General features: G+C 42.0%; 1 long non-coding RNA gene across 1 annotated transcript in view; it reads right to left on the bottom strand.

Annotated features, from left to right (window-relative positions):
* Positions 1-23,322, bottom strand: part of LOC140127482 (uncharacterized) — a 475,084-nt gene extending 451,762 nt beyond the window's left edge. The window contains exon 1 of the long non-coding RNA XR_011854996.1: positions 23,194-23,322. This is a non-coding gene — a long non-coding RNA (uncharacterized lncRNA). The remainder of the gene's footprint in view (positions 1-23,193) is intronic.
* Positions 23,323-24,118: the final 796 nt, after the last annotated feature.

Genomic DNA, 24,118 nt, shown 5'->3' with positions numbered 1-24,118 from the left:
GTTCTCCAGCCTTATGTCTGGGATACTTAAACATAAATTTACCAGGCTGCATTGGAAGAACAAAATGAAGACCTGGCAGGGAAGCTGTTTAAATAGCTTTGTCTTTTCTACTTTTTAATTTATTGACACAACAGATAAGGGACATCTATATGCAAATTTTTCAAGAAAAGAAAATTTGGAACATCATAAATTCTGTCTCATTGAAAACAGGTTATAGGGAAAGTGAATGATTGATAATTGTGTGGGACAGTGGAAGAGACCAGCAAAATAAACTATAGTTGTGATTCTTTTACTTGATGATTTAAAGTCATTCTGGACCAGATTTATCAGGGCTTGTATGCCTGGAATACAGTGTAAGAGGCCTGAAATAGGCGCAATTCCTGACCCACAGCCAGGAATTGTGCCTATTTTTCTGCTAAGGTGTCAAGGGGGGCACATTGGGCCAGTTGTGGGTGTTTTTGTAGACTTTTAATCACTTATATTTTGCATATTTCAACCAATAAAAATCCACATAAGTTATTTAAAAAGCAGGGAATGTGAAATGCATGCTGCTGGTCAATTTGCACACAGATCTTTCTGTATGCAAATTAAGACCAGAAAATCTGCATATCAAATTTCAGTGACTATAACCTTATGTTAAATTTTTCAGTTGGCATGCACAATGGAAGTAAAATACTTGGACATGTTCTTATGTAGGATACTGCTGATTGGTCAGAATCTCAGGAAAATCTTAGGCAAAAGTTTTGGACAAGTGTGGAATGATTTTTAAAAACAAAAATTATTCGAAGGAAAAGAAAAAATATATCTTCTCTTTACAAAACTAACATTGTAACCTACTGCAAGTCTCTCTCACATTGCTGTTAATAAATGAGTGCACTAGATCTTCACATGACAAGTTTTCTTAATTTAGTGCTCACTATGTAGATATATTGTTAAGTCGGTGCCATTTTTTTGTCTTTGGTGCTTTAATGTGTATTTATTGTGTCTGTGCGATACAATTGCGTTGTGTTGTGGATTTTTAATACTAGAAGGAGGGTGGTAGTATATATTCCTAGTTTGTGACACATTTATAACTGATATGTGACACAATTCTATTGCAACAGGATTAAATCAAAGTTCACCAAAAAAAAGTTGTCTCACATCCTGAAAACTAACCAGATTAACTAAGAGCATGAAACACACTATTACATTTGTGGCACAACTTGCACAAAGCAGGTGCAAAGAAAACTAATGCATAGTGCACTTGTTTTAATAGATTTAGGCCAAAGACTTTGGATTTTTGGAGTATTAACAAAAATTAAAATAACCAAATGAAGGTTACTGAATCCTTTGACATTTTCCCATGACAATTTTCAAACTTGTTGTAAAAGTATTTTCTCTAGTAGCAAGCAGGAAAGTTATCCCTTACTCATACATTTTTCTGTTTTCAAAGAGACACAACATAAAAACTAGTATGGAAAGTAATATAGAACAATAGGAGATTTGGACAGTTCATTAAAAGTGCAATGTCCCACTATAATGCTGCTTGCAGCTATTCACTACAATCATGTGCCTGAAATCATGAATGTATCGCTTCCCCGCTCAGGTCCGACAGAGTTCACCATCTTTTTTGTGGTGCACACAATTTGGGCGTACGACACAATTTGAAAGTTAAATAGGGCGCTCCGTCCGAGTCAGTTGGACCACTGATTGTGTCACTTGCGACACAATCTCAACACAGACACTTCTTAAATACTTGTACAAACCATTTTATCCATGATGAACATGCACATTCTGATTAGTGCAGCGCGCGACCCTCAGTAAATGAGCCACAATATGTTTGTGATAGCCCTGGTAGCCTGGTGTCTTTGTACACTAGCTCTACTAGTGCAACATGGATCCATTTAAGCACCTTCTGGTGGATGTACATATGTGTATATTGACCCTAAGCTGTATTTTAAAATGCTGCACAGTCAGCTGCCCAATACATCAAGAGGCTGAAGCATCTTGATGTATCCGGCTGCACCAGAGGGTCAGCGGGTGCACGAGTGGCGGTGTATCTATTGTACAGCACCATAGAATTAATAGTGCTCCAAAAATAAAAGCTAAAAATGAATGAATCTACTTAAACAAAGGAATCTTATGATAATTTATAGTCACCAAACATGAAGGTCACCATGAGAGCCAGGTACAAACATTTATTTGTGTCTTAAGGGACTACAGACTTGTCCACATTCAATGTTTTGCATTTGCACAATTTAATGTTTTAATTACCTAAGTTTATGGGCTGTATAAATCTCAGGTTCCTTGGAGGATGCATGCAAGCTGTGTTAAAGCCCCTCATTCTGTACACAATTATAAACACATAATTTATCTTTGTTGGGAAACGTATAGTTGTGGAAAAGTCAAAGGTTCTCAGGCAACAATTTAATTTTACACAATCACTTAGCAATAGATATGTACCAGATGTTCAGCTGGAGGCCATCAACACCATATAAGGAACAATGGAATTAAAATATTAAAACAAGAGTAGACATGAAGTATACAATGAACCAAATAACAGATAGAAACATAAGGGGTTTTATTTAAAAGAATGAGATAAATAACAATGAGTTACAAAGATCATTTAAACTTCACGCTGACCTTATAAAATGAGGTTTATCTTGGTGCACTTGGGTAACCGATACCACACGCCATTAAGACATAAAATAAAATATAAATGTCTATAATTGTGTTAAAGAGGTATTACCAACTGGCCATTCACATTTAATTTAATTAGTCTGCATTGTTATTATAAAAAAATGTACTTGTGTGAATATCATTTCCCCAAAAAATGTAGCCAAATGGTCCCTTCGAAATAAAGGACAGATGTCCTAGGATAAAAATAGTTATTACATATTAAATATCCTATAGTTACTGCATGGCCTAATAATAATAATAATCTTTCTTTATATAGCGGCATCAGATTCTGGAGAACTTTACAAATCATAGGGGACATATACAAATATAATATTACATTACAGTAATATTACTGTACAGACAGTCATATGGAACAATATAAGTGAGGGCCCTTCTCACAAGACCTTATAATCTATGAGGATGACGGGGTGACACAAGAGGTATAAGAGATTGTATAATGGTCCAGCCATTCTTTATAAGGGAACAGTATAAGATCATTTAATAAATGAAAATTCTACTACTTGAACCAGCCATCAGTCGCCATCTTATTTACAAAGTCCAAGGTGAAAGTGACTGCAGAGAAACCTGGAGCTTGGTATGTATCTGTTATTTGCCATATAACCGAAAGGAGGAGGACATAGGATGGATTAATAAAGAGAGAGTCATGCAATTAGTGAGTGTGATTGGCTTGCCTACAAGGATGGGTTTTAAGAACATGCTTCAAACTTTGCAGGTTAGGTATTAGTCTGATAGTCTGGAGAAGGTCATTCCAGAGAATTGGTGCAGCTCGGGAGAATTCCTGGACAGATATAAAATCACTGGCAGATCAAAGAACATAGGTTGGGAAACTGAATTTGGAATAAAGCGGGCAACCAGTGCAGCGATTGGCACAAACTGGAGGCATCCATGTAGCTTTTGGTCTACATCTGTCCTGTAGTAATGAACACTCAATCAAGGTGTTCAGGGGGACTTAATAGTGCCTCGGTGGAGGTATCCAAGGACAGTTCTCTTGTTTCTAAGGGACAATATGGCTACATTTATGAGAAATTATATTCGACAAGTACATTTTTGTAATAACATGCAACTGAAGAAATATATATATATATATAATTCAAATTTCAAAAATGAAGTATATTCCAATGCAATGTTTCGGTGGTGGCATATATATAGCAGACGGGTTAAATTAATTGTGAATGTCCAGATTGCAATACCCCTTTAACCACCAAAACAGAGCCCTAGAAGGATCAGAATTTGGAGAAAATAAAACCTCACATAAAACACTGTGATTTATTTGATTGTGTAAAGATAAAAATATACCCAATTCCATAAGGATTTAGTTTTCATATGTGATTACCCTTTAAAAACAAACAGAAAAGTGCCTGTATTGTGTTCCTCATCCTTTTCTTTTTAGGATTTAGGAGTAATGTTATTTTATGCTCGGAAGCTGCTTGTCAAAAACCTTCCTGAGCAGCAGTGAAGTGGATTGAGACTAACCTCTTCCAGTACCGGCCCTGAAGTCGAGTCAAATTTAGGCTGTCCGCAGTTCCTATGACGCCTTGTGTTTTCTCATTAAAATATGCGGAAGTAAATTCAATGAGATCACTACAAGTAAATCCACTAAACACTGTGTGATGGACATACAGGACTTTATAGTGACTAGCCTGGCAGTTTGCATCAATTTGAGGGGCATGCAGTATGTAATATGTAGTAGAAACAATCAATGAAACAGTTACATGAAGGGTATCATCTGTGCTTTGTGAACACTTAGGGTTAACATCTCCCTGCTATGCATAAAGTGTATGGAGAGCAAAAGGTGAGGTATGGTGCAGAAAAATCTGTGACACTTCATGAGGTTCAGAGAGAGACAGAGAATCAGAGACTGGGATGAAGGGACTGATAATGAACAAGGGAGACATTTTACCTCACTATTTTGTGTAGGCAAATTCTTTATTCAAGCAGCAGCAGACAGTCAGCTACATACAAAGAGCACTGTCAGTTGACCTTTCTTCTACTCCCACTAGAGTAAACAGGGTGCAGTGATAATGATGGGCAGTCCAGGCTCAGCTCACTGTAAAGAGTTGTCTCTTTTGGCTCCTAAATGGCTCCCTATTGAACTCATTATAGAGAGTTTCTGTTCAGTTGCTAAAACATATCCATGATAAAAATTGCCAATTGCGAATTAGAGTCAGACAGAAAGGGGAGGGGTAACTGAGACACCTGTTCACTGCTTGCAGACACTCTCTGTTTACTGGAAAGACACATGTTTTGGTTTCACAAGGATTATCAGTACAGTCATGGGGTAGGCTTGACTAAACTGAGGAGGATAGCAAAGAAACTGATACACATAGATAACATATAGATAATAGAAAATGTTGTGCTACATCCAAAAACCAATTCATTTGTAAAATCAGTGTTGCATAGAGATGAGCGAGCACTAAAATGCTCGGGTACTCGTTAATCGAGACGAACTTTTCCCGATGCTCGAGTGCTCGTCTCGAATAACGAGCCCCATTGAAGTCAATGGGAGACTCGAGCATTTTTCAAGGGGACCAAGGATCTGCACAGGGAAGCTTGGCCAAGCACCTGGGAACCTCAGAAAAGGATGGAAACACCACGGAAATGGACAGGAAACAGCAGGGGCAGCATGCATGGATGCCTCTGAGGCTGCTTAATCGCACCATTATGCCAAAAGTATGGGCAACAGCATGGCAATGACAGAGTGACCGAATGAGGCTAGATAGCATCTAAAACATCCAATAATTGACCCTGACACTATAGGGGACTATGCAGAGGCAGCGGCAGCAGCGGCAGGCTAGAGAGTGTCTTGGCAACATACCCCAAATGGACTCAGGCTTAAAACCAATGGGTGGCAGAGAGGAACCAAAGGAGGTGAGCAAGAAGCGCTCAAATAATATCGGTAAATGATAAAAGTTTGCCAGTATATTTTGTGGATTACACAGCAGGGTGGCGACAAAGTTAACAAGTTTGATGAGGAAGCCATGAAAACAACCCAAAATTCTGCCTGACACAGCTCGTTTGATAAGGGGACCATGTATGGAGGCAGTGAACTAGTAGTAGATTAAAGGTGCTGCAGTTAAAACTATGTTAGTTGGATCTTGGGATGGAGCTGGCGCTCCGCTGCCAGGCGAGCTTTCGCCAATCCAAGCCCGTGTATCTAGGCTACTCCCCAAACAGCACTTCTAAGAACCTTTTGTATAAGATCAAGTGTAGTAGCGTTCTTATAAGTTTGGGTTCTGGCGGGTGAGGGGAATGTAAACAGATGCACAAGAAGCGCTGAAATAATATTGGTAAATGATAAAAGTTTGCCAGTATATTTTGTGGATTACACAGCAGGGTGGCGACAAAGTTAACATGGAAGCCATGAAAACAATCCAAAATTCTGCCTGACACAGCTCGTTTGATAAGGGGACCATGTATGGAGGCAGCTATATGGACTACTTTTGGAGGCAGCTATGGCGATGACGTGTGGAGGTAGCAATGGAGACAACGTGTGAAGGCAGCTAAAAAGACGACGTGTGGAGGCTGCTATGGAGACAATTTAATTTGGATAGTGCCTGTATGTGGCAGTCCAAAAAAGTTTTCAAACCAGAGGAGCAGGTAGCTGGTCCTCCAGAAAAATTACATAGATTGAGTGCCTGTATGTGGCAGTCCAGAAAAGTTTTCAAACCAGAGGAGCAGGTAGCTGGTCCTCCAGAAAAATTACATAGATTGAGTGCCTGTATGTGGCAGTCCAAAAAAGTTTTCAAACCAGAGGAGCAGGTAGCTGGTCCTCCAAAAAGATTAAATAAATTGAGTGCCTGTATGTGGCAGTCCAAAAAAGTTTTCAAACTAGAGGAGCAGGTAGCTGGTCCTCCAGAAAAATTACATAGATTGAGTGCCTGTATGTGGCAGTCCAAAAAAGTTTTCAAAGCAGAGGAGCAGGTAGCTGGTCCTCCAAAAAGATTAAATAAATTGAGTGCCTGTATGTGGCAGTCCAAAAAAGTTTTCAAACCAGAGGAGCAGGTAGCTGGTCCTCCAGAAAAATTACATAGATTGAGTGCCTGTATGTGGCACTCCCAAAAATTGTTTAAAACAGAGGACAGGGTAGTTGGCCCTCCAGAAAAATTAAATACATAGAGTACTATAGCCATAGCCAGTTGGCCTTGGCAAAAAAATAGCCAGTTTCCTCTGCTTTAGTGTACAAAGAGGAGGAGAAGGAGGACAATGAGGCGGAGGAGTGCATACATTATTCAGGTTCAGCTTCTTTCACCTGGTGGAGAATGGAAATGCGGAGAAATCCAGGCTTTATTGATCTTGATAAGCGTCAGCCTGTCAGCGCTGTCAGTTGACAGGCGTGTACGCTTATCGGTGATGATGCCACCAGCTGCACTGAAAACCCGCTCGGACAACACGCTAGCGGCAGGGCAGGCAAGAACCTCCAAGGCGTACAGCGCCAGTTCGTGCCACATGTCCAGCTTTGAAACCCAGTAGTTGTAGGGAGCTGTGTGATCATTTAGGACGATGGTATGGTCAGCTACGTACTCCCTCACCATCTTTCTGTAAAGATCAGCCCTACTCTGCCAAGACTGGGGACAGGTGACAGTGTCTTGCTGGGGTGACATAAAACTGGCAAAGGCCTTGTAAAGCGTACCCCTGCCAGTGCTGGACAAGCTGCCTGGTCGCCTACTCTCCCTCGCTACTTGTCCCGCAGAAGTACGCCCTCTGCCGCTAGCGCTGTCAGAAGGGAAATACTGTTTCAGCTTGTGCACCAGGGCCTGCTGGTATTCATGCATTCTCACACTCCTTTCCTCTCCAGGGATGAGAGCGGAAAGATTTTGCTTGTACCGTGGGTCCAGGAGAGTGAACACCCAGTAATCGGTGCTGGAATAAATTCTTTGAACGCAGGGTCACGGGATAGGCAGCCTAGCATGAAATCTGCCATATGCGCCAGAGTACCAACGCGTAAGAATTCACTCCCCTCACTGGCCTGACTGTCCATTTCCTCCTCCTCCAACTCCTCTTCTTCTGCCCATACACGCTGAACAGTGAAGGACTCAACATTGGTCCCCTCTTCTGTCTCGCCAACATTCTCCTCCTCTTCCTCCTCATCCTCCTCCACCTCCACCTCCTCTGATATGCGCTGAGAAACAGACCTAAGGGTGCTTTGGCTATCAACAAGGGAATCCTCTTCCCCCGTCTCTTGTGACGAGCGCAAAGCTTCCGACTTCATGCTGACCAGAGAAATTTTCAACAGGCCAAGCAGCGGGATGGTGAGGCTGATGATGGCGGCATCACCACTGACCATCTGTGTTGACTCCTCAAAGTTACTCAGCACCTGACAGATATCAGACATCCCCGTCCACTCCTCATTGTAGACTTGAGGAAGCTGACTGACCTGACTATCAGTTCTGGTGGAAGTTGACATCTGGCAGTCTACAATCGCTCTGCGCTGCTGGTAAACTCTGGATAACATGGTTAGTGTTGAATTCCACCTCGTGGGCACGTCGCACAACAGTCGGTGAGCGGGCAGTTGGAGGCGGCGTTGCGCTGCCCTGAGAGTGGCAGCATCTGTGCTGGACTTCCTGAAATGCGCACAGATGCGGCGCACCTTCGTGAGCAAATCAGACAGATTGGGGTATGTCTTGAGGAAACGCTGAACTATGAGATTTAACACATGGGCCAGGCATGGCACATGTGTCAGTCTGCCGAGTTGCAGAGCTGCCACCAGGTTACGGCCATTGTCACACACAACCATGCCTGGCTTCAGGTTCAGCGGTGCCAGCCACAGATCAGTCTGCGCCGTGATGCCCTGTAATAACTCTTGGGCGGTGTGCCTTTTATCGCCTAGGCTCAGCAGTTTGAGCACCGCCTGCTGTCGCTTAGCGATGGCACTGCTGCTGTGCCTAGAGCTACCGACTGATGGCGCCATGCCCACGGATGGTAATTCAGAGGAGGAGGTGGAGGAGGGGTGGGAGGAGGAGGAGGCATAGTAGGCCTTTGAGACCTGGACCGAGGTAGGCCCCGCAATCCTCGGCGTCGGCAGTATATGACCAGCCCCAGGGTCATACTCGGTCCCAGCCTCCACCAAGTTAACCCAATGTGCCGTCAGCGATATATAGTGGCCCTGCCCGGCAGCACTCGTCCACGTGTCCGTGGTCGGGTGGACCTTGTCAGAAACGGCGTTGGTCAGGGCAAGGAGGATGTTCTCTGACACGTGCTTGTGCAGGGCTGGGACGGCACTTCGGGAAAAGTAGTGGCGGCTGGGGACCGAATACCGAGGGGCAGCCACCGCCATGAGGTTTCGAAAGGCCTCGGTCTCTACCAGCCTATAGGGCAGCATCTCCAGGCTAAGCAACTTGGAGATGTGGACGTTGAGGGCTTGGGCGTGTGGGTGGGTTGCGCTATACCTCCTTTTGCGCTCCAGCGTCTGGGGTATGGAGAGCAGAACGCTGGTGGATGCTGTGGAGGATCGTGGAGGCGAAGATGGGGTTTTCGCACGGGAGGTGTTTGGGCCGGGGTCCTGGGCAGGGGGCTGACTAGCAGATGACACATGGGAAGGAGCAGTGGTGTGCCCGGCCGGAGGTGAACGGGCTTGGTGCCATTGAGTGGGGTGTTTAGCATTCAGATGCCTGCGCATACTGGTGGTAGTTAAGCTAGTAGTGGTGGAACCCCTGCTGATCCTGGTTTGGCAAAGGTTGCACACCACAGTCCGTCGGTCATCCGGTGTTTCTTTAAAGAACCTCCAGACTTCTAGCCCTCGCCACGGGAGCTTGACTACGGGCAACATTTGGCGCTGATGCACCAGCTCTGGCCCTGCCTCTCCGTCTGGCCCCACCACTGCCTCTTCCAACCTGTTCTGCTATAGGACTCGCCTCAGTCTCAGAAGCACTGTGTTCACCCGGCCTATCAACCCAGCTTGGGTCTGTCACCTCATCATCCTCCAATCCCTCAGTCTGCTCCCCCCTCGGACTTCCTGCCCTGACAAAAACTTCACCACTGTCTGACAACCGTGTCTCCTCATCGTCCGACACCTCTTTACACACTTCTTCCACTATGTGAATAATGTCATCATCACCCACAGACTGCGACTTGTGGAAAACCTGGGCATCGGAAAATAGCTCAGCAGCAGCAGGACAAGTGGTTTGTGACTGTGGGAAGGGTCCAGAAAACAGTTCCTCAGAGTATGCCGGTTCAAATGCCAAATTTTGGTGGGAGGGGGCAGACTGGGGGGAAGGAGGCTGAGGTGGAGGAGCTGGAGGAGTGCTGATTTCGGTGACATGGGTGGACTGCGTGGAAGACTGACTGGTGGACAAATGGCTAGAAGCATTGTCCGCAATCCACAACATCACCTCTTCGCACTGTTCTGGCCTCAACAGTGCTCTACCACGAGTCCCAGTAACTTGAGACATGATGAACCTAGGGAGTGTACCTCTGCGGCGTTCCCCTGCTCCCCCATCAGCAGGTGGTGTCTCACCCCGCCCAGGACCACGGCCTCTGACCCCTGCAGTAGTTGGACGCCCACGTCCACGCCCTCGTCCTCTACCCCTAGCCCTCGGGTTAAACATTTTCCAAATTAAAGTGTAAACTTGAAAAAAAAAAAAATGTGTTTATTTTTTTTTAGTTTTTTATTTTTTTTAACCAATCGATGCTATCCTATTGCTATGGCTAGTTTCTAACCTACACTGACAGCACACAACTGGATTCTGTGCTTTGCAAGATGAGTTTGAGCTATAAAATGAAATAAAGGTAAAAAAAAAAAAAAAATCAGCAGACTCTGCCTAATTCTACTCAAACCCCTAATAAATTGTCCCACTTCGGTGTTTGAGGTGGATATGCGTGTCACTAAGAGCTAAACACAACGGTCTCAGGTCTCCCAGCAAATTCCTCACAGTATGGTACTAGCTGCACTACTAGTGCCAGCAAGCCCAGCCACAAGCAAACCAAAAAAAGGAAAATATAACGCTATTGTAGGCATAAGTAAGCCGTTGGGGTTCTCCTATGGCTATTTTGTAGCCTACAATGAGAGCACACTGCTTTGCAAGATGAGTTTGAGCTATAAAATGAAATAAAGGTAAAAAAAAAAATAATCAGCAGACTCTGCCTAATTCTACTCAAACCCCTAATAAATTGTCCCACTTCGGTGTTTGAGGTGGATATGCGTGTCACTAAGAGCTAAACACAACGGTCGCAGGTCTCCCAGCAAATTCTTCACAATATGGTACTAGCTGCACTACTAGTGCCAGCAAGCCCAGCCACAAGCAAACAAAAAAAAGGAAAATATAACGCTATTGTAGTCCTAAGTAAGCCGTTGGGGTTCTCCTATGGCTATTTTGTAGCCTACAATGAGAGCACACTGCTTTGCAAGAGGAGTTTGAGCTATAAAATGAAATACAGCTAAAAAAAAAAATAAATCAGCAGACTCTGCCTAATTCTACTCAAACCCCTAATAAATTGTCCCACTTCGGTGTTTGAGGTGGATATGCGTGTCACTAAGAGCTAAACACAACGGTCGCAGGTCTCCCAGCAAATTCCTCACAGTATGGTACTAGCTGCACTACTAGTGCCAGCAAGCCCAGCCACAAGCAAATTAAAAAAAAAAAGTATAACGTTATTGTAGCCCTAAGAAGGTCTGTTGGGTACTTGTAGAATCACTCCTGCCTAACACTATTCTAATAGAACACCCTAACGCTTTCCCTGACCAGCAGCAGCTCTCTCCCTAGCGGCATCCAGACACAGAATGATCCGAGCAGCGCAGGCAGGGGCTAGTCTATTCCAGGGTCACCTGATCTGGCCAGCCAACCACTGCTATCGACGTGTAAGGGTACCACGTCATGCTGGGTGGAGTGCAGAGTCTCTTGGCTTGTGATTGGCTCTGTTTCTGGCCGCCAAAAAGCAAAACGGCGGGAGATGCCATTTTCTCGAGCGGGCAAAGTATTCGTCCGAGCAACGAGCAGTTTCGAGTACGCTAATGCTCGAACGAGCATCAAGCTCGGACGAGTATGTTCGCTCATCTCTAGTGTTGCACTTTAATGATAAATTGGATGGGTAAAACTAACTGCTGTCACGGGTGGTCCCGAGACCCATATTACGCCAGCGCAACTCACCTCTCCCCGTTCCGGATCCACGGCCGTTGTCTGTGCGCATGTGTCCCTGTCTCCTAAGGCGCGCACCCCGGCTTTAGGAAGTTTAAAGGGCCAGCACATCGCTGATTGGTGTGCTGGCTGAACACCTCCACCTTTATAAATTTGCCACCTCCCTTCCTGCCTTGTCGGATCTTTGTGCCTTGAGCCCTAGAGAAAGGTGTATTGATGCCTTGTGCTGTTTTTGAGAATTCCCGTTGTGACCCCGGTTCCGTTTCTGACTTCGCTCCTTTTCCGCCTACCCTAACTTGTTGCTACATCTCCGACTTCGATCCTATGTTGTCCGTCCTGACCTCCTTCCTGTCCCCGACTACGACTGCCTGCCGTTCCTGTACCACAACCTTGGCTGCGGACAATTAACAACTGTGGAATGACCTGGTGGTACTATGTGGCAAAAGTCCAACCAGCTTTGTGGCGGGCTCTGGGGAAAACCGTGTGCCGCTTAGACTCTGGTCCCAGGTAGTGACTTGTGTCATCGTCCGCAGTGGTTCAGAGGATCTACTACCCCTGAGCCTGACAATTGCTCTGGTACACAATAGACAAAATGTATTTGTAGCCTACAGTAATTTGCATGATTAAGATTTAGAGGTAACACAAGGACAAGTTGAAATAGTAGAAGTAGCAGTGTAGACTTTAAGACTGAAACATCATTAATCTGTATTGACTAGCAAAGATGTGTCCCGCATTATTCATTAAAAAAATATCAGCGACTTGACTTTTATGTTATGAATGTTCTTTTTCACTAGCTGACAATATGTATTCACCCTTCCTAATGTATTTTGTGCGTATATAAAAACACATCCGCAGAATTCCTTGTAAACAAGTCACTCTCATAAAAGGCACAACTGTGGCTTGTTGAAAAGATAGTTGTGCTCCAGTCTCTGCAGAGTGTTACATGAGCCATCTATTATGACTAAATATATACTGACTGGAAGTGGAACTATATGGCAAAGTAAGTCTTTCCTGTTAATTAGGAGTGAACCGGCAACCAATTTGCTGTGTCTGTCATTTTCCCGTAGCTTGAGGCGATCTGTCGCGTTAGAAGCTCATTCTAATTGTTTCTCCTAACTTTAATAGGAAAAATGTTTTTCTATTTCCGAATCCGTACGTCAATGTGCCCAGCTTCTTAATTGTCATGCACATTTGGTAACCTCCTTTGTCTGTCACAACCACTAAAAGTTTAACACGCCAACATGCTCGCCAGCATTTGATTCAGATAAGTAGGATCCACGACTAAAAATGAATTATAACAGTTATCCTGTCGCAAGAGTTCACATCTGTCATGAGCCCCTAGTGTTAGGTCTGTGCTTGGGTCCTCGCAATATGAGAAAGCAATCTCACAAATAAAGTTGAATTACATGACCCCTTTCATTCTGTAATTTAAGGCAGTTTAAATTGATTTGTTTTCATTGTAAAATATCATTAAAAACCCTCCAGAAGTTTCTCTTTGTAGGAATCATGTAGGGATATCTGAACAATCAAATTCTTGCCTTTATGGACCTTTAAGCAACAGGAGACTTAATGGAGGGGAGATATTGGTATGCTGCCCTGAAAGGAAAAGTTGGTAAATTTAGCATTTTTAAGAATAATTTGTACTTGAACAAAGTTTTACTCTTTCACTGCATATTAAGGAAGTGAAAAATGGTGTCTAGTTACTAAACTGCAAAAAGCTTAAAATGCTGTAAAATGCATATTTGAGTAAGTTACATATTACCAGTCCTCCTCAATACAAGTGATGGTGTTTTTATGTAGACATGGGACTGCTGCAGCCAATCATTAGCTGGAATGGGGACCTGTGGTGGTGGGTTGTGCTGAGGGTGTAACTCCAGTAAAAGTAATGGTCTACTGCACCGCCGGTGGCTCTTCCCAGTCTGGGAAGAGCCAGACAAACTCATACGGGTAGTGGAAAAAACACAGGTGTTAATGTGGTGAAGCATTTCCGCAGCACATTCAAACACGGGGGTCATGAAAGCAGATTTTACAGACTGCACATTTCAGGACCAAACTCTTCCTTTACTCCAAATCTAGAGGAATGAATGCTTTCTCATCAACATGTACTGTTAGTTTCTATATTTTGCCCTGTGGGAAAACCCCACTTATTACTGGAGACAAGAAATAAAAACCCAGATGGAATTCGGTCAAGTTAGTATTAATATTTATTATTTTAAGCTGTGGGTAAGTAAAACATGTATTTATGGGTTTTTCATTAAGACAGTTTGCAATTAAATACCCTAAAGAGAAATGTTAAAAGGGTCTCCCTAATTCAGGATGTTTCTTTTAGAGCCAGAAGGGGAAGCTACTTGGGCAGATTTAAGCCTTCTATGTATTACTTTGGAAAACTAAATTGATCAATGTTTAAAACATTCTTTTGCCAAAATGCTGGTATCCACACTACCAAGATAGCTTCAAGCAGAGCAGACATATTTGTTTCAGAATTATTGTCTTGATTCATGATAATTTCCTAATCTTTAGGAATATGTTCCTTTAAATTAATAAATTCACTTAATAACCTTTCTTTATCTTATTCTTTATTTATGTTCTAATTGCTTGTAATGTGTTCCCGTTCTGTCCATGCAGTTGAGGAAATCAACACATGTATTGACTTAGTTTGATCTTGCGGTAAACATGACCCAAAGTATAGTAACTTATATATGGCTTTAAGACCACAGCTTGACTTTCACATAAATTATCACAGATTTTCTTTGCTGTTGAACTTTAGTGCTTCCGACGCCTGTTCAATTATATGTCTCTCAAAAAGACTGTTCACAATAACTGATCTTAAGGGAAGGATGTGTACAAGATCACCTCTACCTAAACTCATAAAGCCAGTTGGAAGCATCAACTGAGGGTTTACTTTTTAATATTTAGTATTAAAAAGTATACATTATACATGGCTCATTCAGATTAGATCCTTCTTATTGTAACTAGTATTCAGATTAGACAAAAATATATTATTATTTAGATGCGTGTGTAGTCACAAGCAGAGCAATGTGCCCACACAACATGTAATTTCATCAAGATTTGTATTACACTTGTTTGGTCTGTGAATCTCTGGGGCAGACACTTCAGTTTTCGACAGCTTTATGCACTTAGCAAGTCAGACAGGAGCTGTCAATCTAATGTGTAGAGTCAGAACAGTGTGGTATCTGTGTCTGCTGGGATTTACACCCGACATCAATGGAACATCTCTCCTGAGTCATCTATCACACACTGTGCTCCTCTCAATCTCAACCCTGATATAGTGCACATTTCCTAGAGGATCTATTTTGTTGTTACATACCAAAATAGCCCTCTGGAAGTCTATATGTCAAAGTAAATAGAGGGAGAATTAAAGTGGACCTGTCATCTTCAATGGTAGGTTTAAAGGCAACCAAAATGTACATTTATTACTTGGAAGAAAGACAGAAAATAACGGGACCAGTGCTCCTGCCAAATGGATTCCATTTCTTTCGTTTACAGTAGAAACTTTTATAATCTTTAACATAAAAAATAGATTCTCCAGAATATGTTCTGCTCATTGCTGCTCCTTCTCATAAAGATTTTGTATGGACAGTTTATTGTAGTTGTATAAATAGTTGGCATGGATCACTCTTGTTGTGGATGGTCATTCGTCAGCCAGCCAATTTTTTAGTCCAATTCTAAAATTGTTTAATAAAGTAGTAAATTCAACATTACCCTCAGATTAATCAAAAATGCCATTATATCTGTAAAGAGGTTGGAGGAACCACAGAAGAATCACTATTGTTAATGTTGGATTTTATTTTTTTCCTTTCATTTTTATTTTTAAGTAAAATAGAAAATATTAAAATATATTTTCAGGTTATTGAAATTGATGACGTTTTAATTTAAAGAGTACAACACCAGGAAGAAGTTAAAGGAAACCTACCACTTTAAAATGACCCTTCTGACCCACAAATACCTTAAGCTAGCTCAGGATGAGCTGATGCCGGACCATATTTTCAATTAAACCAGAAACCGCTGTATTTGTAGAAAAATTATTTTCTTGTGGTAGTAAAATCTCTCTTTGGCGCTTCTATAAGCGTCATACAGCGCGCACCCCGGACCCTGCTCCGCGATCACGCTCTCGTCAGCGCCGCTCCCGTCACTAATTTTGCTGTGCCCGAGAGCCGGTGACGTCACCGAGCTCTCGGGCACACTAGCGCATGCGCACCACCTCCTCCTGGCGCGTCGCGGCCGGATCCCATTGCGCATGGGCGAAGTATAGCGGCGAGCATAGTGGAGGTGGTCTTCTCGGTCTTCTCTCCGAAGCCTCGCGATACTACGAGGCTTCGGGACTTCGCCCATGCGCAATGGGATCCGGCCGCGACGCGCCGGGAGGAGGTGGTGCGCATGCGCTAGTGTGCCCGAGAGCTCGGTGACGTCACCGGCTCTCGGGCACAGCAAAATTAGTGACGGGAGCGGCGCTGACGAGAGCGTGACTGCAGAGCAGGGTCCGGGGTGCGCGCCGCATGACGCTTACAGAAGCGCCGAAGAGAGATTTTACTACCACAAGAAAATAATTTTTCTACAAATACAGCGGTTTCTGGTTTAATTGAAAATATGGTCCGGCATCAGCTCATCCTGAGCTAGCTTAAGGTATTTGTGGGTCAGAAGGGTCATTTTAAAGTGGTAGGTTTCCTTTAACAGTATACCTTGGTGCCGTAACCAACTAAGAGAATGCAGAAAAAAAGTTCAGATCTGAAATTTTGTAGTGACCTCCAATATCTATTCAGGTAATGAGAATGAAGCTGCAGTCATTTGTCATGGGCATAAAATGGAGAAATGTACTGTATCTCCAGTTCCATTCACCATCTTGTTTCCAATGACAGTTGTTGTGATCAGATACTCTGTGGGGGTTAAGCAATATATTTATCATATCCTCATATAAAATGAAAAAACCCTAAAAGATGGAAATAAACTGGTTGTATGGGATTGTATCACAACCTCTGTTAATCTGCACCTTTAAAAGATAGGAAAAGTATAGATAGGAGGATAGGATGTGCGCCATGAGCCAGATTGAAGAGACATATTTCACTGCTAACATAGAGCAACTCTTTGGCAAAGAAATCCAGGCCCAAAAGGGTACACAAACATAGCATAAAAACAAGTACAGAGTAGTATCACACACAATCTGTGTGGGAGAGTAAATGAAAAACATAGGTGAAATAGCAGTGGGGTTATTTGTGTGTTGTTGGCAATATTACAGGTTACATTTGGATGGTCTGATTTGTTCAGACTGTTCAGATCCAGCGTATGTGAGTTTCACAGGAGAGAGGAAAGGCAGATGAGAGATGAGGAGAGTAGCGGCCCTGATGTTCGGCGCGGTTCCCCGATGTCCGCACGGCTCCGATTCTTTCTTCCACGCAGCTCCTCTTCGATCCTCCATCTTCTTTAAAAGCCTGCAGGGTGCGGCCATGTCTTCTTCCGGCGGGGAGGCGCATACTATGATGTGCCCGGTGATGACGTCATAGTATGCACCTGCTGGATGGGAGATAACATGGTTGCGCCCTGCAGGCTTTTAAAGAAGACGGAAAATTGAAGAGGAGCCATGAGGCAGAAAGAAGCAGAGCTGCGCGGACATCAGGGGAGCCGCGCGGACATGGGGGCGGGGGGAGGCGGGGCGACGAACATTGGGGCTGCTGTAGGGTAAGTATATAATTTTTTTTTTCATTGACTCATGTATAAGCCAAAGTGAGGTTTTTCAGCACATTTTTCTGGCTTATAAACAAGTATATATGGTACATTGTAAAAAATTGCTTTTAGTTTTTATTCTTCTATTGATGCAGTCACTGATTTTCCAGGTGAAAGCACATCAAAAGTGACGAAAGTTCTTTTTTTATCCAAGTGCGATGCAGTTCTGCTGCATGTGTGAATGCACCCCACCAGTGATGGCTATCCCAGATATGAACTTTTGTTTACTATATGGATCTGTATGGACATTCTTGGTCAGATTGGGGCCACATTAAAGTTTACATTATACAAACCCAAAGTTTCAGATTGAGGCTGTATTGAAGACAAAATTTGTAATGCTATAGTTTAATACCTTAAAGTGCTGCTATAAAAATAGCTCCCTTTTTTAGTTGCTCTGCTACTGAACATAAGCCTGGTGGGTAGTAGAGTAGTTTTTTCAGGTAGTATACTGTATAGCGTAACCACCCGCCTGTGTCCTGTTATTCTGTAAAGAAGTCTTATTAGTTCTATGTTTATCCTATAAAAATGAATTCCTGAAGCCAACCACTTAATCTACAGGGAAGCTGGACTTTTTCGTGGGCCCTAAATGTCCCCAGGGTGCATCAACAGAAATCATCTCTAACTGCATCTTTAGGACACAGAAAGAGTTATGCAGTGTAGTGGAGCCATGAGCTATCAGCTCCATGCACTGCAACAAGGTCTATACAGAGGCTATGAGTTCTGCAGGCAGGGGGCCTCCACCATACTGGCAGTATCGTGCTGCAGATGTTGTAGCTAGTAATGAGAGAGGAGTGATTGTAGTTGGCCCAGCACTCACATCGGTGTCTAGATGAGGGGAGAACAGCTGACAAGAGGGAACTAGAACACTGTAGGAGCAGAACGGGGATGCCTGGACTGGAAGTAGTGAGTGGGTCTCAGAAGAGAAAGCCACGAGAAAGTGTGACACCAAGAGGTCAGGTGGTGTCAAGAGGCATGAGCTGGGGTCAGGAGGTATGAGCAGAGGTCAGGAGATGTAAGCCCAAGGTCAGGAGATGTGAGCAGAAGGTCTGAGCAGGGAGCAGGAACCATGATATAGTGGCATCACTCATCTTCAAGTCCTGTGGAGGTATCACAGATACATGAGAATACTCCCTTAATTGTTTGGAACATCACTAAGTGGAATTATTAAGTATTGGATCACAAAAAGGGCATTTTACAGTACAGTGTAGTATAGTTGGGAATTTTAGGGCAGGTTAGACTATTTGTGTAGTACTCTCCATATTGTAGTACTTGGGGGAATAGCATTAGGGGTAGCAGCAGGATGACACTGATGAGAACAAGATAGAGGGCATAATGGGAAAATGAAGAACATAAGATGTCTGTGTGCTACACTCCAAGGGAAAGACGTGCTGCTGGAAAAGAAGACATGATAATGCTGGGCCTAAGGAAAAGGTAGAGAACACCTACAATTCAAGCACACATCACCTGCAGTCTCTGATGTAACAGGTAGGGATTTCATATTGTTAGTACTGTTATTTTTGGTTGATTAAGTGTATGTGGGGGTAGAGCATGTAGGTGGACACTACTGAGAATTTGGTAGATGTATATTGGGGCCCGTGCCCCTAATAGCTTTTATGAAGCTATCAACGTCCATGTAGTCTTACCCATTTTTTTTGTCATTTACCAATGGTTTACTATAAACAAATGGTCTGAAAAAATAAAAAGATTAAACAATATTACAAAATTTTTTGTGCTGCAAAATTTGACCAAAAGTAGAAAGTAATGCACAAACAACGTAATTATGTTACATTTTAAAGTATTATAAGATTGTATTGACATTTTCCATGAAGGAATAAAGGAATAAAGGACAATGCTAAGGCATAATAAAGTGTGTAGGCAGGAAAAGCATAATAGTCAATTATATAGAGCACATATATTATTTTAGGAAATAATATGGTATTAACTATTAAAAGGCAGAGTCTTAGTCAAAGAGCTATGGAGCATAATTGAGTTTACAGTATATAAACTAACCAAGGACAAAGCTCACCGTATTCTCTAATTCTAATATTTGCTTAGTCCGTAATCACTCACAATTAGTCTGCCCTCCTCTGAGCCATTTTACAAGTGTGTTTAACAATAGCAACACTTAAACTCTGAGCTTATGATTGACAGCACACAAAATATTAGGTTTTTGTAACTTTTTCTGTAGATTGTTATAATGAACCAACTCATACATGTAGAAAGAGACTATACATGTATATTATTTATAAATTGCAATGTATTAATTAGAGATGAGGCTTACAGATTTGGACTAAAATTACAAAATCAAAAGTTTGAAGCTGGTTAGATTCCATTAGTAAATCTGGTGTGCACTTCCGTTGGTATTTCTATGATTTGCCAATCAGTGTAGACCATTTTTATCTTCATTCTCATAAAGGTAAAACAACCAAACTAATATAACACGCCCATGTCGAAATATAGTTTTTGAAAGTCTTGTGATCCAACCACAGAATACTTTGGATTCATAGACGCCAATTCTCCATCAAAAAAGTAATGTTTTGTTAAAATGCCTGGTGCACACAACATTGATGTGCTGAAGCAAGTTGTACAGTAAAGTATTATAGGGAACCTACCATAAGGAATCTAAGATCAGAAGTATTTCTGATGGTAGATTCCTCTTGCCTACTTCTGCCCTAATCTGTAATTTAATAATCCTGGAAGCAAACCTAACTTGTTAAAAACTTTATTTTGGTTTATATGTAAATTAACTGCAAAGGCTACTGGTAGTGGAGTAGCCTTAACTCCCAGTGCCTGTCCAGGCTAGTACACGCCCCAGTAGCCTCTGCAGTCAATTTACAATAAAATGTACAATTTATTAATAAAAAAAAGTATTTTAACAAGCTGGGTTTGGTTCCAGGACTATTAAATTACTGATTAAAGCAGTATTAGGCAGGAGGAATCTACCATCAGTTCTTCTTCTGATAGTAGATTCCTTGTGGTAGGTTGCCCTTAAATATAATATTACAAGTGAAATGGTTTCATCTCCAGATCCCAAAACCACATTCTGAGAGAACATAAAGCTTTCCTTCTGTACTGTGAAAGCAATCCCATCCTAAATTTGATTGTAACACCTACAAATGACCATACAATTTGCTGTAGATTGCTTAGCAGTTACAGGTCACCCTTGTCATGTATGGTCATTCTTCAGGCTTGTAAACACTGTGATACGTATGTCCATTGACAATGCTTTCATGAAATAGTGTACATGTAGCCATATCACCCTCTGACTAATCACAAATGTCTTAACATCTGTAAAAAGGTAGGAGGAACCAGAGAAAAATCCATTTATAGTTGGAGTTGAGTTTTTCCTTCTTTCCTATTTTTTCAGGTTAAAGATATTGATAATTTATCCTTTACATAGCAGATCAGTATGGGTCTGACACTCAGTGCCACCAGTTAGTTTTAGCTGCAGCCATTGGAGTCACAACCATTTCAGAAAATGAAGAAAAAAGCACAATTCTGCTTTTTATTAGTTCATTTCAGCTCCTATTTAGGTAAATGGGAGCAAAGCTTCAGAGAAAGGATCTGACCTTCCGCTTCCATTTTTCATCTTGATTTCAATGCCAGCTACTGTTTGCTATATATTGTCTGATGGATTTCTCTGCTATTGCCTATATACATTAACACAATATCATTGACTTCGGCTGCATTAGTTTTATGTGTATCCTAAGCCAAGTCTGGTTTTTAGAAAGAGGTGTAACTTGAAAATCCTCAGCCCACATGTCCAATATGTGATGGGGCCGTGACCTATGCATCATTTATTATACTGATATCTTCTTAATTTGGATTTCTATGCCACAGGTTGGAACACATACTGGATCAAACATGGAAGCAGCATCCTATAGATAAGCCCTTATCAGAGTAATACCCAAATCTATAACAAAACCTTGAATTCAGTTATACCTTCTAACAAAAGATAACTCTGAAATAGGGAGCACTATTCTCCCCCTCTCCTTTTTTCTTTATTTTACAGTATCTTCTTGTATGAAAGAGCAACCTTTTGTGCCTCCTCACTCCTGCTCCCCCTACAGCCACTCACCTGTAACAGAGTTATCAGGCAGAGTGTCCCTACAGTAGGTATGGAAACAGATGTGAACATTGCGGGTTAGGGTCCACTCATCATTATTCTTTAGCAAAGAATCAGCAAATACATTTTGCTTTATTAGTGATAGTGAACCTTTTAGAGATCCCAAAGTACAACAACTCCCACTGATTTATCATCCAGTTCCAAGACACCCGAAACTTATTGCTTTCTGTTCTGCAACAGCTTTCAAAATTGTATCGGCTCCCTGAGGCCACCAATACAAAAAAGGAGAGCAAATTCAGACTATAATTGCAGCTTCTCTACAGGGTCTGTATAGTGAGAGGGCCATCAAAGATAATCCAGCTCTGTCCACTCAATCTTCCTACAGTCCTAAACAGCCAATGATGTTTCGCTTTAAAATAGTGCTAAGATTAGCATCTCTTAAGTTGCCTTGGACTGCTGGAAAAATCTTTGAGTCCAGTCTAGTGAACTCCGTGTTGGGTCGATAGCTTGGGTTCCCACTGAGAAGGCTCTGAGTTCCACCTCTGGCACCCATACCATAGGTTCGCCTTCACTGTGCTGTATGTTATAAACATTTTTGTATTTGTTTATATAACATATACTGTATATAATTACTTATAGATGTATCGAACATCCATGCATCTGAAACAAACAAGACTACCCGTCATGCATTATTACGTCATGCATGAATTTTTTGTTACTTGATTGAACCATACATTAATATACTTAGGTTCAGGCAATTGTAGAACATTAATGTGATACCTTAAATAACTTCTATATCTCTTTAGTCTGAAATTTAAACTAGTCTTTCACTAATCACTCCAAGACGGTTTGCTATTCTATTTTAATATTGTACTTTATAAGGCAGCGGTAGAAATCTGAAGCTGACCCAGTGCCATGTAAAGATAACCCAACTACATGGGCTCTCTTTTATCATGACATGGGAACACACTGCTCCTCCCAGTTAACCACACGTAACTCCCTCCGTATAGTCACTGCACAATACATTCTAGTACATGCATTGTCCGGCTTAGACCACTAGCCATGGTTGACAACCTGCTGATCTCTACGTAGCCAGGACTAAAGCTTTTCAGCTTGTAGCAACAAAGACATGCCACCCAGTCTCGAGGAGTTATATCTTTATCCGTCTGCCAAGAAAGGCACATTTATGTGCAGCAAATAAAGCCCTGCATTTGCTATTCAGGCCAGTCAAATTCTCAACAATCACTCCCACAGCAATCTGCAGAGTAGAATGTGCTTTTCCACTGAGGATCTAAGTCAATTTAAATCCTGTCTTTTCCTTTTCTGCAGTTTTCCACCAAACAAGTACAATGGGCAATGGGAATGGAATCACCAGGGAAAATCTTTAATTTATTTGAAGAGAATAATCACATTTTATAGAAAATTCCACGGATGTATTTGCATGAAGCTCCTTCTTATGTGCTTTCCTAACAAGTTGATTGACAAGTTGAAATGACATTAGGATGTTGTCAGTTATGACACAGGTAACGATTAGAAAAGTATTATCCCTGCTCATGTCCCCGGGCAAAGGGCATTGTGTACACTTCAATGCCTCCCGTTTGGAGACGCTTATTTAGATGGAATAAAACAGCCACTTACTTCTGGATGACCGCTAAGAATTAGAAAACTCTGGAGCGTGCAGGTGCCTTTTGTTGTGTGTATATATGCAGATGATGCTGGCGTAGCTCCGAGCATAGAAAGGCAACATGTGAAGTGAGAATGGCACCCTCCTTCATTCACTCCCTCCTCCCCTATTGTCTTTCATCAGTATCCCTCCTCTGTGTCTCTCAACATTTCCTTTTTCTCCACCTCCTCCCGTTCTTTTTTTTTCTTTTATTTATGTGCTGAATAAATGAACTTGTTTCTGCTATTTCCTTTATACCATCCAATGTTAACCATATGACTTCCCTAATGCAACCTCTTCTTCATCTCTTGTCTTGTCTGTAGTACAAAGTTCACAAGTGCCTTTTCTAGGATGCTGAACTTGATTGGAAAAGCTATTCAGAGCCTGGCCGGAACAGAAACGTGTCCAATGAATATTCTATAATACACTGTTTATGGATAAATCACTTCACATCTGCAGGTTACTGTGGGTGTGCATGAACCCGAAGTAGTTTCAAGCACAGCCTCCTTCGATCGAGGTAACAGACTAGGGTAACAGAATAGGATTTTTAAATTTCATCAATAGTACTTGGCCTACCTCTGTGACCAATGGGCTTTATATCTTGAAAAAAGAAGATTTATATATAGATATAAATACAACTGCTACATCTGAATGAATGAATGAAATATTCTCATTGAATACTTTGTTCTATACAAAGTTGAACATGCTAACAACAAATATAGTAAAATCTTCAATGGAAATCAAATTTATTAACCAACGAGGCCAGGATTTGGAGTCACCAACAAAATTAAAGTGGTAAAACGCACTACAAGCTGATCCAATTTTGATTTATTTACCTTAAAACAAGTCAAAATGAGTATTGTGTGTGGTCTCCACGTGCCTGTATGACCACCCTACAAT

The sequence above is a fragment of the Engystomops pustulosus genome, chromosome 4 (assembly GCF_040894005.1).
Source record: "Engystomops pustulosus chromosome 4, aEngPut4.maternal, whole genome shotgun sequence".
In the NCBI taxonomy this organism is placed as follows: Eukaryota; Metazoa; Chordata; class Amphibia; order Anura; family Leptodactylidae; genus Engystomops; species Engystomops pustulosus.
This window is presented reverse-complemented; position numbering and strand designations above follow the sequence as displayed.